The sequence below is a fragment of the Sus scrofa genome, chromosome 11 (genome assembly GCF_054392235.1).
Source record: "Sus scrofa isolate SSC_HxYL_T2T_F1_AM1 chromosome 11, Sscrofa_HxYL_maternal_Yorkshire_Landrace_v2.0, whole genome shotgun sequence".
NCBI classification, from domain to species: Eukaryota; Metazoa; Chordata; class Mammalia; order Artiodactyla; family Suidae; genus Sus; species Sus scrofa.
The window spans coordinates 7,579,839-7,597,230 of record NC_139393.1 but is presented as its reverse complement, the minus strand read 5'-3'; the positions used below and the strand labels follow the sequence as shown (position 1 = coordinate 7,597,230).

The window sequence follows — 17,392 nt, the reverse complement described above, 5'->3', positions numbered from 1 at the left end:
GGTGTTTCTTCAGCTACTGCCTTTCCCCAGCACCACCCCCTCTTCATTCAGGTGGCCAGCACATGCCACTCCGGGCACCTCTGACAGGTACGCGCCCGGCGGGAGAGATGCCCATCCAGCTTTCATCAGGCCAGATACTCAGCTCCCGCTAACTCTGCTCCGATGCCCATCCAGCCCTGGTCCCTCCCAAAGATAACAGCTGCCCACGAGGCCTGAAACTGTGCCCTGGGATTTCGGGGGCCCGGAGGCAGCTCTGACAGCTCTTCTGAGATCAGCAACCTGTGTTCCCCAACCGCCCCAGGTAGCAGGTCAAAGGGCACTGCTCCTGTCTGTCCGAGCAAAGGTCAGCGGGGTCGAAGGCACAGGGAGGCTCTAACCCTGGCGGAGCAGGCAGGAGCCAGCAGGGTGGGGCCAGCCCCACGCAGGCTCGGAGCTTCCTCCAGACCGCGCTGGGGGCCCAGAGCCTCTGCGTGGAGAAGCCCCTAACCCAGCCTCCGACTGTGAAACCCAGCGTGACCTTCAGCTTTCACTTTGATCTCGCACCACGGAGCCCCGCATGGCCTGCCTGCCCGTGGTCATCAGCCTCTTCCATCCTGACGCCGAGACCCTCTGTCCCGCTCTGCCTGCTTCAGTGCCCGCTGCGGGTTGTCATGACGATTCTCGCCGAGGAGCTGCTTCTGGAGAGGGAGCAGAGAAGAAACAGGAAAGCGCTTGTGGAAGCCAGGCCTGGCGGGTCTCAGGGTGGCCTCGGCGTGAGTACGTGTCGCAGGTGTCTCTCATGAGAAACCCGGATGTCTGTCCCTCCCAGCCTGGACCTGGGACCTCGGCTGTCCCCTTGTAGCAAGTCAGACATGGCTAATTACCGTCTTCATGATGAGAGTAATTGAATGTGAGCCTCACAGTCAGGTTCCCTCTGGCACGATCCTTTCGAGAGATGGTGGAGTTGTTCAGGTCAAACAGGCCACGGCTCACTTTTGGGGGGTGGTCAGCGTTATCCCGACAACAAGCCCGTTCCCTGTGCCTCTTGTCAGTGGCCGTCTGGCCTCAGTCTCAACCATGTGTCCAGAATGTGCCACTAATCCTTGCAAACAATTTATGTAAAAGGAGGAGTCAGCAGTCCAGGAGTTCCCATTGTGGCTCAGCAGGTTAAGAACCCAGTGTTGTATCTGTGAGGATGCGGGTTTGATCCCTGGCCCTGCTCCGTGGGTTAAGAGTCCGGCAGTGCCACAAGCTGTGGCACAGGTCACAGATGCGTCTTGGATCTGGTGTTTTTGTGGCTGTGGCATACGTTGGCAGCTGCAGCTCTGATTCGACTAGGATTCAGGACCAAGAATCTAGGCCAGGGTATCTCAGCCTTGGCCCTCCGGACATTTGGGGCCAGGTATTGAATTCTTCCCCATGGGGGGCGGGGGGTGTCCTGTTGAATCAGAGGAAACTTCCATTTGCCACAGGTGCTGCCGTAAAAAGAAAAAAAGCCAACAGTCCATCTCAAAGATTGCTCATTGAGTCCCCTAGCAAACAGTGGGGGGCTCAGGGGGAAGTGGCCTTCAGACATACCTCAAAGTGTCCCACGGGAGAGCCAGGCCCTGCAGCTTTATTTAGACCAGTCAAGGTGAAAAATCACAAACTGAGTAAAGTTTCTATTTTTCCCTATTTTTTTTTTCTCGCCATTAAACAAGTTCATTGCGGTAAAACTGAAAAAAATACAGAAAAGTCAAAATCATCCACGATCCTAACACCTGGATTTAATACCAAAACTGAGAAAGGAAGCATCTGCCTTGCAACTGCTTCGTCCTTGTCCCCCTGGACTTGGCAGGGGCTGTGATCAGGGAGGGAGGGGTCCAGGGGAGGCCCAAGGGCCAGCCTGGGCACAGCCGGGTGGCATCGGTGTGGCCGCTGGTCTCCCCAGGGCAGGCTCCAGGCTCTCCCCTCATCATCCTTGTCACGGGCCAGGGAACTCACCTGCTGCGTTACCAGGACCCTGGGCTGCTCGGTCGTTGGCACCCCTTCCCGACACCCCTTCCCCGTCGGCAGCAGAGAGGCAGGATCTCAGCTGTCCCAGAGATACCAGGCCCTGCTCGTGTGAAGGTTTTCTTGCTAAGCACTGCCAGGCAGCCTGCCAACATGCTGGAAAGTGAAAATAGCCAAGGTCACAGATGCTCATAATGTTTTCAGAGGCCTGACCCTTCGTGCAGCAGTGTGTGTCAAGCGTATATCCTGCGCCTGACACTGTCGTGGGCACTTGGGACACATCTGGGAAATAAGCAAAGGTCCTGGCCGCACAGCAGCTTGTGGGGGTGGGGGCGGGGCGGGTGGAGGGACAGCCGGTAACAGGCGAACGTGAATAATGGGTTAGAAGCCGCAGCGCTGTGGGACCAAGACGGCGAAGAGCAGAATGAGGGAGGCTGCAGGGGGTGGGGGGCGGGTGGATGGGATCAGCCTCCTGCGGACAAGGAGGTACCAGTCCCCGTTCACCTGCCTCTGAGGGGACGTGGGGGTTTCAAGGCCAACGCCCAGGGAAGTCCCGGCATAAGAGGCAGGGACCCTAAGAGCGGGCTGGCAGATGTCGGGGGAGATGGCTCCAGGAAACAGCCAGGCCGGTGGTTCTCAGCAAGGACTGATTTCATCCTCAGGGAACATCTGGCAAAATCTGGAGACGGTTTTGGTGGCCAAAGCTGGGGGTGGCGGGTGCTACGGCAGCTCATGGGCAGAGGGCAGGGATGCTGGGAAATGTTCCACAAGGCATAGGACACCCCGTACTCCCTGGAAAGAATTCAGTGCCTGGCCCCAAATGTCCAGAGGGCCAAGGCCGAGATACCGTGGCCTAGATTCTTGGTCCTGAATCCCTTCTGAGATGGCATTTGCCTTCTGCCTCCATTCCTGTTCCCCAATATCGTTCCTTTTCTGTTCCCTAATATAGTATATTCCTCTAATCACACCTGAAGACACAGGCCTCGCCCCCTCTTCCTCCAGAATGTGAAATGCCGGCCCCGCCAGGCCAGCAGGGCCTCCCTGACCAGACGCTGTCCCCTTCCTCTGTGCCTCTGCCCGGCCACTGTCAGTCCATCCTCCCCAGGAGGACCGTGCAGGTCACCTCCGTGTCTGTCTCCCCAGGAGCGGGCAGCTCGGTGGTGGCCTCAGGCAGGAGCTGGGTCCTCCTGCCAGGCCTGCCTCTTCCGCACCCGAGGGTGGCTGCCCAGCAGGAACCTCTGAGATCGGCCCTGGGCCCTTAGGTGTCCAGCGCTTTGAAAGAGAGAGTATATTGTGTTTATCCTTTTGCTGCACTGAGAATTTGAGACGTCGAGACATCTTCCTAATTCTCGAGAAGATAATTGGGGCCTCAGAACACAGCCCTCCCCCAGCTCCTCCCTTCAGGACCCATGGTTCCCCAACACTGTCCACACGCGGCCCCCCGCCTCCGACCAGCCTCGAGCTGCCAGCAGATGAGGAAGGAGACAGCCCCACGTCCCAAGGGAGAGGGCAGGCCGAGTGCTTTGCCTCCTGGCCCATGTGTGAGGCAGATGCTGGCTTTCACTGGAATCTTCTTAGATCAAGAAGGATTAGAAAATACTCAGGTGGCAGACTGCAGATTCCCTGGGGTCTTGATAGGAGATCTGTGAGGGCTGAGACCTTTTTAAAAGTCATCAGTGCCCCTCAGGATCCCAGGACCGCCCAGCGCATCCTAGAGGTTGATAGACGCCCATTGAAGTGAGTGTCATGAACGGGCTCCTCGACGGCACAGCCTCGTCCAGCCTCCAGGGGGTGCTGCAGCGCAGGCTCCCCCTGCAGCACAGGGAGGCTCAGGGAAGCTGGCTGGCCGGCTCCTCTGGACCCAGGTCCTGCTGTCTCCAGACAACTTCTGCGGCCCCGTTTCGCCACCCTTTCTGTGTCCCTAGGGCTGGGCACAGCCCAGCACATAGCAGATGCTCAGTAAATATGGGTTGACTGATGGAAGGAACGAATGAATGAGTGATATAGGTTCCAGTCAAGCTGTCCCCTGCTCTGGGCCCAAGGTCAGGGCCAACCAAGATGGGCAGGAACATAGCTCCTCACTCGGGGCTGGCGGCTGAGGGACTGTTGGGTTCTAGAACTCGTATTTCCTGCGAATCCCCTCATACATGAAACATCAGACTGCTGTCTGGCTCCCCGCCCCCTTGCCTCTTTCCACTGCCAGGCTGGAAACTGCCACCGGTGACAAATGCTGGACGGCATAGCTGACAGGCTGGTTCCGTGTGAAGGTGGCACTGGCACCTCTGAATGCCAGGCTCTTGCTTCCCGTGTGTTTGGGGCCGAGCGTTTGGAGAGGATCCACCACTTAGCAGAGCAGAGCTGCAGAAGTGACAGGCAGCGTCCCCGTGCCAGGCGAGCCTTCCTGCCCGGAACGTATGGTGCGTGTCCAAGGGCTCTCGAGGCGCCCGGAGCCGTGCCAATTTGCAATAATTAAGCAGTAAGACCCAAGTGAATGGGTTTGCTGTTGCCGCGTGACAGCCAGATGCCTGGGGTGGGAACCGAGGCCCAGCACACAGCTCTCTGCATTGCGCTGAACACCGTCTTGTTGAAACCCTAGAACAGTTGGCCTTGGGTAGGTGGAAAAATATTGATGCTGCCATGAGGCGAAGGCCGCAGGTCAGTCCTGGGGTCCTGTATACCGCCTCCCCCACCCTGACAGTGTCGCGGGAAGACGGGACCTGGCCTGGCCTCTGCCCTCTGTTATCCAGACAGACAGCCTGCTGTGCAGAGCCTGGACCGTCTGCACGGGGCGGCCTGGATCGAGTGTGGACCCTGTCCCGGGCTTGCCCTGTGCCCTGGGAGGGCCCGTGAGTGCCCAGCCTGGGTACTTCCTAGGCATCATCTGTTTCAAGTTTCCTGACAGCTCTGTGAATTGGGCTCTTAGTGTCCTCATTTTCCAGTTGAGAAAACACACAGGTTGTCACAGGAGGGTGTGGAGCCCAGGTCTGCTGGGCACTGAAGCCCATGCCCTCAGCTATCACCACCTACCCTTTCACACAGTGGCACAAGGTCACTGTCCCGGGGTCTATATTACTCCCCCACAGCTGCTGTAACAAAGAGCCCCGAGGTGGGTGGCTTAAAACAACAGAAATGTGTTCTCTTCCATTCTGGGAACTAGAAGTCCAAGATCAAGGTGTCAGCGGAGCTGTGGTCTCTCAAGGGCTCTGAACAGAAGCTGTCCCTTGCCTTTGCCCTAGCTTCTGGGGTTGTGGCAATCTTTGGTGAACCCTGGCTTGAGGCTGTGTCGCTCCAGCCCTCTGTCTTCACAAGGCCGTCCCCTTCGAAGGACACGAGTCCTATCAGATTCCTCCTGTGACCATTCTGTAATTTAACTAATTCCTTTCCCAATGATCCTATTTCCAAATAAGGTCACCTTCAGGAGAACTGGGAATTAGGACTTGAACTTATCTGAGGGAGACAGAATTCCCTCCTTAACAGGCGTTACAATTCTTCTTAATCAACACTGAACATCAAACAAGGGAGACGTAACTTGGACTTATAGCTGGGTGGGCATCCCTAAGGACAAGGCGTATGAGTAGCCCACTCAGGGTGGCAGCTTCTTAAAGGAGCTGAAGCCGATTCTCCCCAGGCTTTACGTGCTCTGGTGCCAGCCCTCCCTCCGGGCCCAGGGACCTGCAGAGGCGCTCTGCCCTCCCAGTTCTGCAAAATCTTCTGAGGTTCAATTTGAGATACTGGCCATTAACTCTCCTCTCCACCAAGAAAGAGGAAGGAGGGGGGGCAGAGGGAGAGGGAGAGAAAGCAAGCAAGCAGGCCGGTCACTTTGGTGACCAGGATGGCTTTCAAACCCCAGGGGCTGATGTTACCAGAATATCAGTGTGAAGAAAAGCACAGGATGACACGTGGGGACTTGCCAGGAGTGGAAGCAAGGCTGAGACAGGGTGACTTAGGGTGGTGACATGAATTTATCTTATTAAGGAGTAATGAACAGTTTCACTTGGCAGTTAGTCACCAAAGCAGGTTTCTTTTTAAAAAAATTATTATTTTTTGGCTGCACCCATGGCATGCGGATTGAACCCATGCCACCAGGGAACTCCATGATGGTGTAGGTGTCAAATCACCGAGGAGGGCGCTGGGAAAGACCCGAGCCCAGTCTGCACCCAGAGAGATGAAAAGGACCCCTTGGGATGGGACCCAGCCATCTAGACCTACCTAAAGCCACCTAGCTGATTCCAACAGGTTAAGAACCACCTCCCATCGGGCTGTAAGGTCCCCCCCATCGCCTGTGGCTGTCACCCTCGCCTGACAGCCACGTCACATCACCTCTGCTGAGCTTTCTAGGTACTCTCTGCTCATCTCGGGTCAGCCAAGACAGCCCTTATGGGTGTGCCTCATTTCTCAGCCCTATTTCCTCTGGCATTGGGCGGAAAGGGGATTTTGAGAAAGTCATTTTGATGAGGCCATTTTGGGCAGCTATTCTGTAACAGAAAGACCCATAAATGTAAAAACAGAGTTTCATTCCTAAGAAATCAGCACAGCAGACCCTCCCGACCTTCCGCCCATCTGTGAGCCTCAAGTACCCCACTTCCCAGAAGGTGGGGGGACTGGCATGGCGTGAGACACGGGGGCCGAGGCGTGGGTACAGGACGTCTCTTTCATTTGTTCCCTGGTAATAAAAAGAGTTGAAAGTTTGATTTCTGTCCATATCAACATGTTCTTGGGTGAAACCAAGAGTAAAGCAAGGATGTTGGAATGTCCCTGGTAACAAAATGACTGTGTCACATCGTCACAAGCCCTCCAGGGGGAGGTGGTGCCAGCAACACGGGAAACCACGTGGTCTTTGCTGATCGGGGAGGCTTTTGAGAGCTGAGTCTGTGCCATGAACCTACAGCCAACGGAGCACAGCCAGCAGGTTGGCAGGAGGCTTTGCAAATGAGCCGGACGAAGGTGGAGTTGCTCAGGAAGCACGGGAGGTCATGGTCAGCCCGTATTTGTTCTGAGCCTACGCCCAGATCGACATCTGGCCAAGGTCTCCCCATCACGATGCTCGGATAAAGAATGTTCCGTAACTTTCCTTTATTCTCCTCAAGGTACATGCATAGAGTTAAGTTTTTTAATTTTTATTTTATTGGAAGTTCCCAAGGCAGGGATTGAACCTGTACCGCAGCAGCCACCCAAGCCACTGCACTGACAGTGCTGGATCCTTAACCTGCTGAGCTACACGGGAACTCCAAATTCATAGAATTAAAAAAAAAAAAATCCATATATTTCTCTAAAGAAAAAACTAGGGGAGTTCCCGTCGTGGCGCAGTGGTTAACGAATCCGACTAGGAACCATGAGGTTGCAGGTTCGGTCCCTGCCCTTGCTCAGTGGGTTAACGATCCGGCGTTGCCGTGAGCTGTGATGTAGGTTGCAGACGCGGCTCGGATCCCACGTTGCTGTGGCTCTGGCATAGGCCGGTGGCTACAGCTCCGATTCGACCCCTAGCCTGGGAACCTCCATATGCCGAGGGAGCGGCCCAAGAAATAGCAACAACAACAACAACAAAAAAAAAAGACAAAAGACAAAAAAAAAAAAAAAAAAAAAACAACTAGGGAACAAGTAACTTATAACAAAATATTACACTTAAAAAATTGTAAATGCTCCATCATGTCTCTCCTCTAAGACCTGAAAAGGGACTCAGAAGCTGGCGGCGCTACGTAAATCACTCTGAACGTGACACCAGACACAGACCAGCGTTTTCCAATGGCAAGTGAAATACTATGAATGGAGCTGGCGTGGCTGACATGTGACTTCTGAAATTGGGAACAACTCTTGGTAGAGTTCTGAAAAAAAAAAAAAAAAAAAAAGGACTTGGTAGTTGCATGCTTGAAAATTTCAATGTATATTTAAGTAGTTCCCCCCCAAAAAGTACCACCTGTGGTTTTTTGGTAACTTATGTAAAACGGAGTTCATTTCTGAGCTTGGATTTATAAACATCAGTATGCTAAGGGACTTGAGAAGACCCTTCCTGGTGTGCACCTGTCCTTCACGTTTCAGGATGTCCGGTGTCATTGGCCCCTCAATACCACGAACATCCCCCCCCAACACCGCCTTCATTATGACAACTAAAATTGCCTGCCCCCGCCCAGATGGTAGCGTCCCCACTGGGAACCAGTTCACCAGCGCAGCAGCTCCCTGGCTCCCCGTGGGGGCGGCTGGTGCTTGCCTGCTGTTGGGCCCCTCGCCGCCCTTCCATGGCCTCACCCCTGAGGCTGCCCCCCCGGCCTCCAGGGCAGGGAAGAAGGCCCCTTTATCTCAAGTGAGGACTGATTTTTACTTGGTGACCAGAAGATGGCAAGCCTGTCCTTGAAGATCTGGGACCAGTGCCTCGAGGCAGGCTCAGACCATCTGCGAGGGGCGCCACCAGACGTCACATCCTGTCATCTGCTACACATCTCCCCCGACTCATTAATTAGTGTTAGTCCTGGTGACCTTACGCTTGGCAGTTTCAGGCATTTTCTAATTTCTCCCAGATGGACTAAATTGTGGACAGGGAATTTTAGTATGCATAAGAAGAACCTAAACAGTGGGAATTCCTGCAGCGGCGCAGGGGGTTGAGAATTCAACTGCCGTGGCTCAGGTCACTGCAGAGGCGCGGATTTGATCCCCAGCCCCGCACGGGGGTTAAAAGGATCGGGCCTTGCCATAGCTGCGGCAGAGGTGCCACCGCGGAGGGCGCACGACGCCGGGCTCTGCCGTGCCCAGGGCCCTCCGCTGCGTGGGCAGCTGTGCAGCCCGCGCCTCCCTGCCCGTGATGCGCTTAAAAGCAGCGAGGGGTTCCCAGGCTACTCTCCGCCGCAAGAACGCGTCTATCAGAGGGTCTGCTGGCCCGGGAGGCTCCAACATCCTTTTCCTTTTCCCTCCGCGTGTACAGACCTGGGGCCGCAGAGCCTCGCCATCCTGGGGTGGGGTGGGGATGCGGTTCATGACTCCCGGGGACTCAGGCTTGGCAGCTTCTTCTGTTTCCATTCTTGGGAGGAACAAGACACCCCACGTGGAAACAGCCCAGTGTTTTATGAATGGAGGGCCTGAAAAATCATGACATCTGAGGTTCTCTGTCTGGGCACTTACAGGAATCCTGAAGCTGAACTCCAGGGCAAGGTTTCAAAGGAAGCTGCGAAAGAGGCTGCTGGGTGGGCGGAGTGGGGCGCAGCTCTGCAGGCAGCCTGGCTTGGGGGCACTTGGCGGCTCCGAAGTCAGGGGTGGTGGGGCTGGAGGTGCCCTCTGGAAGGGGCTTGGGTCCGGGGGGGGGGGTCCTCTGGACGTGTCAGGAGACCACTGACAACATCGCATGACCATGGCCGAACCATCTCAAGATTAACCTGCCTTTGGGCGGAAGGGGAAACTTGTGGGTCCCCCGCGGAAACGCTCACAGAAGTCTGTTTGCATAGCTGGAAAAAAGAGCTGTGCTTACAGAGCTGGTCTCCTCTGACATCGTCTCCCCCCACCCGGAGCCCGAGACATACGGAGACATCACCCAGCCCCTGCGGAGTCGTCCCCTGAAAGGTTATCCATTAGCTTCTGCGAGCATGCGACAGTGGCACCTGGCAAGGACAGGTCTTTCTTTCCCTTGGCACTGTCTTTTTTGGGGTTAAAACGTCCGGGAGCTGCTTTCAGGTTGCCTGGGATACCAAATGACTTAACAACCCTGACGAGTATAAAACGGTGATAAAAGGAACACGGGCCCCGGATTCGCCCTCGGAGCCGGGCAGGCAGAAGCGTTCATCACGCACAGAGCCCGCCCCGCGCTGGGAGGGAGCCGGTGACAGAGCCAGGCCGGAAGCCGGTGGCCTGAGCGCCGTTGGCCGCTAACGAGGACACGGGATGCCCCGCCTACCGGCCTTGGTAATTTCACGTCCCTCCAAGACCGGGAGATGTTCCCAGGCAGAGCCTGGCGGCGCCCTCGCTCCGCACACCCGTCCTCGTCCTCATCTCCACGCCTGATTTCACGCAGACTAAAGGGAGCGAGAATCTCAGTTCCAGCAGCAGGAGGCCAGCCACCTTCCTGCCGCGTTCGCGGCTTCCTCCTGTGGCCCCGAGGATGTTTAGCGAGGTGGTCTGTGGCTTCGCTTTCCGTTCGCATCACTCCATGAGCCTCTCATTAATTACAGAATGGAAAGGCCGCCTCTTCCGTGGGAAGATGTGGCCGTGGTCACTCCTTGTTATCACAGTCAGCCTTACTAATGACAGGGTTGGGTCATTGTCTTCCTCCTGGGCTGTGGCTCAGGGCAGAGACACAGAGCCATGGCGCATGTGGCAGGATGTCAGCGGGGGGAGCCAGGGGAAAGACGTATTTATTGTTCTCTTCTTTCAAGTCGTCTGTAGGTTTAAAAGCCTTTCCAAATAAAAGTGTGAGAGTATGTGGTGGAAGCGGGGCCGGGTTGGAGCCTTGGGATAGGATGAGATTTGGGGCTGGGTCGGCCTTGACTCTGACCTTTGTCCCCAGCCCAGGGCTCAACCTTGGCTGCTTAAAGCTTGATACGCTGAGAAAGGCCTGGGAGGAGGGCAGCTTTACAGCAGGAGAGCTCTTGGGGCAAAGGACCCAGGGCCGAGGAAGAGACAGCTGGGGCCCACGCCCTGGCGTGGATGCTCATCAGATTCATTTCCGCTGAGCTACAGCGGGAACTCCAAGAGGTGACTTTTAGAAAGCCCTTCAGCCGCCGCAGGATGGTGGTGGGGTCCCCAGAACAACCAACCCCCAGACGAGAGGGTTGGAACCTTCATCCCCCTGACCCCAAGCCTCCCTGGGGCAGAGCAGCTGGAGGTGAATCGATCACTGAAGGCCAGTGGCTTCGTCACTCGTGCCCACCCAATATGACAGAGCCTCTGTAAAACCCCCAAAGGGTGGCGTTCTGAGAGCTTCCGAGTTGAGGAGCCAGAACGTATCCACGATACGCTGGGCCCCAAACGTCACCGGGCGTGAAGCCTCTCTGTCTGAAACCTCAGCCGTGTATCTCTTCATCTGTCTGGTGACTCTTATCCTTCCCAAGAAGCCAGTGGTCTAGTGCATCAACTCGTCTCCTGAGTCCCGTGAGCCCCCTCAAAGTTGGAATGGACGCAGCGTGGGGGCGGGAGCCTCTGATTTACAGTCAGGTGGTCTGATCCGTGCCTTTGGCTGGCGTCTGAGGTGGGGCATCTTGCGGGGCTGAGCCCTTAACTCTTGGATCTGACGATGCCTCCGGGTAGTTTCAGAACTGGGGTGAATTGTCGGACACTCAGCTGGCGTCAGAGGACCGCTTGGTATTGGGGCGGGGGGAGCCACACACCAGAGCCAGTGTCAGGACCTCACCTCCACAGCCCTGGCGGGTTGCCACCTCCAGGTGCCCGGTTCTGCAGCCCACAGAGCTCACCCGACGTCCTTCCGGACTCGGCAGTGACCTTGCACCCCTTTCAGGGCTCCCACAGGAACCCAGCGTGATTCTAGTCTCTCCCGTCCTGCACTGTGTTCAAAGAATTCACTGCTACATCCCCGCTGGCCCCCGGAAGCAGGGCAGCATCTTACTCGCTGTCCAGCTCCACGGCCCTCACTGAGCTTGACTTTGTAAATATTTGATTGTTTGCTACGTTGGGTGGGGTGGGGGGTAATGCAAAATTCAATCCTTTGGCTTTGAAGGGCCCAGGACTGCCCAGCCCAGGTGCTGGGCAGCCAGTGTGGCCTCCTTGTTTGTCTGGGTCAGAACAGGGAAAATGGATTTCTGTGGGTGCTGGTGTAGGGGTGGGGTTGCCTCCACTGAGAGGGACAGACTGGGAACTTGAGCAAAGGCCTGGTTCTCCCGAGGCTGTGTTCTCAGGCTGCTGCAGAGGTCAGGGGTGCCCAGATCTGAGCGGGGGCCGGAGCACGTGGCTGCAGGCTAGAGAGCCTGTGTGCTAGAGCCGCAGACCCAGGTTCAAGTATAACCTCTCTCTCTCTTTTGCTCTTTTTGGGGCCGTACCCGGGGCATGTGGAGGTTCCCAGGCTAGGGGTCGAATCGGAGCTGCATCTGCAGCCTACACCACAGCTCACGGCAACGCTGGCTCCTTAACCCACTGAGCGAGGCCAGGGAGCGAACCCACATCCTCATGGATACTAGTTGGGTTTGTAACTGGCTGAGCCCCAACAGGAACTTCCACCTCTGTCTCTTCTTATTATCTGTGAGATGCTGGGCACATTGCTCACTAAAATCTCTAAGCCTCAGTTACCCCACCTAAAAAATGAGGATAACAGTATTTAGCCACGTCTCAGGGTCATGGAAAGAGAAGATGAGAGGGGACGTGTGACGTGCTTGGTGCGGGGTGCTGTACAGGCTCAAGTTAGTGTCACCTGGCTTCGTTGCCACTTCCCTAAGGGAGGGCCCCCGGCAGAGCAGGCGGCACAGTGCAGCCAGCCTGTTCCAGGCTCACCGTCTCTCCAATCAGGTCAGTTCTTCCATCGCCCAGCCCATGGCTTTTTAAACACATTAACTATTTTTCAGTTAAGTTTCAGGTCTGTCCCCACCTGGGGGTCTTTGCTGGTTGCTGGTCCCTTGGCCGGGAAGGACCTGTCCCAGACAGTAAATAGCTGATCCCTCTTGAGTGAGGTCGTGAACCATAAATGCAGGTGCAGCGCTACAGGCGCAAGGCCGAGCCGCACCACCCCACCCGGGCTGCCCCGGCCCCCGTGTTGTCCCTCGCCTGTCGGCACAGCATTTCTGGGTTTCTCCCCCTCATTCACTCCCACTCACTCATTACTGCCGTGCTTCTAGAACAGGAGTTCATCAGAGGAAGGGCTTGGCTAGCGCGCTGCTGCTCCCAGCGTGGAATGGATGCTCAGTTCTGCCTCTGCGGGAACACGCTGTCCAGGGCCTTCTTCTCCAGGGAGCCAAACCGTGTCTCAGGGATGGCGGGTGTCTTCGTCCAGGAGCCACTTTCAGGCTTGAGGACCCTGCGGATGAGGCCACTGTTTCTGCTTGGCCGGGCGCGCATTCGTTTTCACTGAACCGTGGCTTCCCAGCTGAAGCGGTCAAGCCTAGCGGTTCAGACCACGGCGGGAAGACACTTAAATCCGGGTTTAAATGCAGCTTCTGCAACGTGCCAGCCGTGCACATCTTGGGAAGGTATTTAACCTCGTAAAGCCTTCGTTTCTTAGGCTGTAAAGTGGGGAATCATACCGAGTTGTGGCGATTCAATAAAATGATACCAGTAAAGCACAAAGCACAGGAGGTGGCACCTAGAAATGCTGCGGAAACTCTTCCTATTTCAGTAAGATCTGAAGGGGAGGGGGGGAGGCAGTGACTGGTTTCCTGGGGCGGTCACTGAAGTATCTGTGATCACTATTTTAAAATAGCCTTACCGTGTGACCTTTGACCTTTAGCCCTCTCTGCTGCTGCTGAGGTTCCCCGGGGGAACCTGAGGTGCTGCAGAAGCCCTACCCCCAGGGTCATTCGCTGCGGCTTCTGCAAGATAAACAGAAACCACAATCGAGTCTGCTGCTCTTTACAGAAGCTAGTTTTAGAGTCCTGGCTTCATAATAACCCTGGTACCACTTCCTCTTTTGCCCCCACTCTTCCTTTGGTGGTTTAGTTACAAAAGGACAAGTCAACCTAAGACACTATATAAGTCATCCACCAGCGATGGAATCGGGTGGTGAGATCTGAAGCTGAGAAAAGGTCTGAGTCCAGCTGCATCCCTTGCTGCTGAGGAAGTTAATGGACCTCTTTGGTTTCCAGAAGTCCCAGGGATCCCGGGACATTCAGGACACAGACGCCGCCGCCCCCCCCCACACCAACCAGAGAGCCCCCTCTGGCTGGGCTGTGGCCTGGACTGGGGACAGTCACACATACCATGCCCATCAGCTTCAGGAGTGGATGGCAAACACCGCCGAGTGGAAAGTAACTACAGGACAGAAGGACAGAGGAGGGAAGGGAACCCAGGAAGCCGCACCCACTGCTCTATTAAAAAGGCTCTGGTGGCAGCGAGGACTTGAGGGGGACAGTCAGGGAAAAGCAGAAATCCAGGGGAAGGGATGGGAGGGGAGACTGGTGGGGGTGGGGCTGGGAGGAGAGGTCACAGGGGTCCCGCCCTAGCCTGGCTCACCCAAGGAGGGGCAGGGGACTCGATTCCCCCCCCACACAAGGCTCTCTGATCAGCCTCTGGGCAACTCTTGCTCGTCCTTGGACCTCGGACCCCCTCCCAAACACCGATCTCCCTCGATCAGGGCGGGTCTGGACCCTCCTTGCGGTCCTCACACCGAGCCCCACCTCCAAACCTCAGTCTGCCCTGAGCTTGATTCAGCCAGAGCCGGATGATGAAGGTGCGTGTGTGCTGATGACCTTGACAAGCCGTTTGTTTCTTCACCAGCCTTTTCTTGCCTTTTCAACAGAGGCAAAGGCTAAGAGATGTGTTTGCAGTTGGTGGTGGTACGATCTCTGCTTAGCCAAGCTCTTTTAAATCTGCTTCCTCCGGAAAACAGCAGCTCCAGGTGCCGAGCTCTCTGCCTTAAACGAGGAGAAGCCGCCCTCTGCTGGTCACACGTGGTAATGCCACACACTGCCTTGGAGAAACAGGAGCTGCCGCCCTCGACTCCCCCAGAGAAAGTGGGCAATCCTTGAAATGTTAAAAGCTGCGGTTTTCCCTCTCCCCTTTTCTCCTTTATTCATTTTCTTCCCTAGTGCCGGTCCTCTCCCATGCCTGCCGAAATTCCAACTGTGGACGCTGAATGTCTCTTGAAAGCTTACTCTATGTGTTGGATAAAATTTCATCTCAGAAGACAAGAAAAAGGTTAACAATTATAGGAGAGGAGACAGAAAATAATTACCAAATTCTCAGAACTCAGACGCAGCACCAGGGTTCCATAGGTTTAGAACTGATCATTTATTTCAATGTAACATAGAAATAATTATCCCTGGAGGGGGCCCGTCTCCTCTTTAACACACAAGTGAATGAATTTATTAATCACTGATATTTAACAGGAAGGCGTGAGCATTGCTATTTGTGGCTGGATTTGGTTAAACTTGAGTCTTCTGGTAAAACTTGGCTTTTGGTCTGGGCCTGCGTGGCTGGCATGGCCTGACGGCTCCCATGCCTCTGACAACCTTGACTTATTCCTCATGCCCAGGTCCAGAGCTCGGATCAAGGCTGTTAATGTCTGGTTTTATCCCGATCATGTTAAATAATTTAAACTATAAAAGATACCCAGGGCTTCCCATTGTAGCTCAGCAGGTTAAGAACCCAGCTATATCCATGTGGATGCAGGTTCGATCCCTGGACTTGCTCAGCGGCTTGGGGATTCGGCGTTGCCACAAGCTGCAGTGTAGGTCACAGATGCAGCTTGGATCTGGCATTACTGTGGCTGTGGTGTGGGTCGGCAGCTGTAGCTTTGATTCAACCTCTAGCCTGGGAATTTCCATGTGCCCACAGACCTCAAAAACAACAACAAAAACTCCTTAAAGATGGGCAGGCCCCCTTAGGGCTCCCAGACTCAAACACAGAAGGTGGTCTGTTTGTAAAAGAGACATGAATTTTTGGAGGGTTGGACTAATTTAGTCTTTAAAGTCCTTCTAAGCTGAGCAGCTATAATGAAAGGCAGCAAGAGATCGGGTTCCTTTTAATTTGCCGTGTGCCTTTGGCCAAATCGTCACATCTCCAGGCCCTTCACTGTAACAGGAAGGGGTTGATGTGACTGATTTCCCAGTCCCTCCCAGCTCACAAGTCTCATGATGATGTGTAAGTGTCTAGAAAAAAAAAAAAAAAAAAAGAGTCAACGAAGAATCCTATTTTTCTCCCTGAGTTTTTTGATTAAAAAATTGGAGACCCCTGACTCATTAATGTTTAGAATAATCAATAAAACAATTCAGCAGTTATTTACATCCGTAGCCTTGAGGCTACTCAGATTATTTTTGAAAACAGAAGATGAGGATTTTTAAAATGTGTCAGAGCCTGACAAGTTCCTGAGCTCAGAGAACACTGTGCACTACACAGCCCACAGATTCAAGGTCAAGAGGCACGTCTCTGTGCTTTCAGAAGCTGCTTGGATTGTTCTGTCATGGCCTCACGTGGGTTATCCTTACCAAACCTGTTACAGTGACTCACATCCAGCCGGCACCTGCATCCATCCCACTGTCCTCCAAGCCGCGTGCACAGAGAACACACCAGCCTCCTGCTAGAACCAGAGGTGACAGAAGGGCAACAGCGAGCTGCTAGAAGTTCTGCACACAGGACACCCTCCCCCGCAACCCCGCAACACGGAGCTTGGGGCAAAATAACCCTCCAAAGCCCTTGGTACCCAGTGTTCGTTTATGGAAGGAGAAACACCTTTCTCTGCAGGACCAAGTTACTGCCCCGCTGCAAAGTGGACAGGAAGTAGGGATGCGTGTTTCTGGCGTGTGTGTCCCCACCAGGCACAGCAGGTACCTGCACAGGAGCGAATGGAGAAGCAGGCGAGTTTCCTGCTTAGGGAGATGAGTGGCAGGAGACCTGCGGATGCTGGCCGAGCCGCTGGGGGCCCTGAGCAGGGTCATGTAACCACTCAGCTCTTGAATAGCAGCCACAAGGACTCCGACTCTCTAGGCTCATTGCAAGAATTCGGTAACACAGGTAGATAACAGCACAGTGGCTGGCTCGTTCTAAACGCTCACTAAATATTGGCTGGTATTTTATGGGATCCAGTCATCACGAAGTCCCTGTGAGATTGGCAACAGCAGCCCTATTTATAGAGAAAGAAACGGGGGGGGGGGTTTCAGAGGAGCCAGAACCCAGGTCTTCTCAGAGTCACCCTCTGCCTGCAGCAGAGGAAGCACCCCCAGTGCCCAGAGGGGCTCAACCTCAACCTCTAGGTATTTTCACTTGCCTTCAGGGCTTGTGGCTTCTTTGTTCTCTTTCTCAGGCAAGAGTCAAGCAGCCCCTACCCTCGCCCTTGGGCCACCTCCTCCCCAAGGCCCGATCTGGTTGTCCCAGGTGTGAAATGCACTCAGCCTCAAAAACTGCAGAGAAGAGAACCAGGGTCCAGAGGAGGGGGTGGGGCCGCAGCTCAGAGCCCCCGTGGGGGCAGAGCTGGGACCACAGCGCCCCCGTCCAGGGCCTTCCCATCACAGCCCCGCGTTCGCAGAGGCCGCGCTCTTCCTTCCACCTGTGACCTCTCCTTTTAAACACCATCCCTGTCTCTAGCCCGGAAAAGTGCATTGTTGTTTTTAAAAACCTGACCTCATACTGTTCATCCCTTCATTGGCTACTTACTCAGCCCTGGACCCGTGTCAGGTTCTGTTCTAGGCTCCTGGGAGCCGGTGGGTACCAAGGGGTCTGTGCACATATGGAGCCCTCCTCCTGGGGCAGAGGGAGGCAGGCAGTACCAGGTAAAACGGAGACGTGGACACATCAGAGATGTGTGAGAGGTTCCACGCACATCACTGAAGAGCATGGCGAGGGGACC

General features: G+C 55.1%; 1 long non-coding RNA gene across 1 annotated transcript; it reads left to right on the top strand.

Annotated features, from left to right (window-relative positions):
* Positions 1-4,417: 4,417 nt before the first annotated feature.
* Positions 4,418-15,406, top strand: LOC146398503 (uncharacterized). Its single transcript, XR_014819146.1, has 2 exons — positions 4,418-7,337; positions 12,009-15,406. It is a non-coding gene; the product is annotated as an uncharacterized LOC146398503 (long non-coding RNA).
* Positions 15,407-17,392: the final 1,986 nt, after the last annotated feature.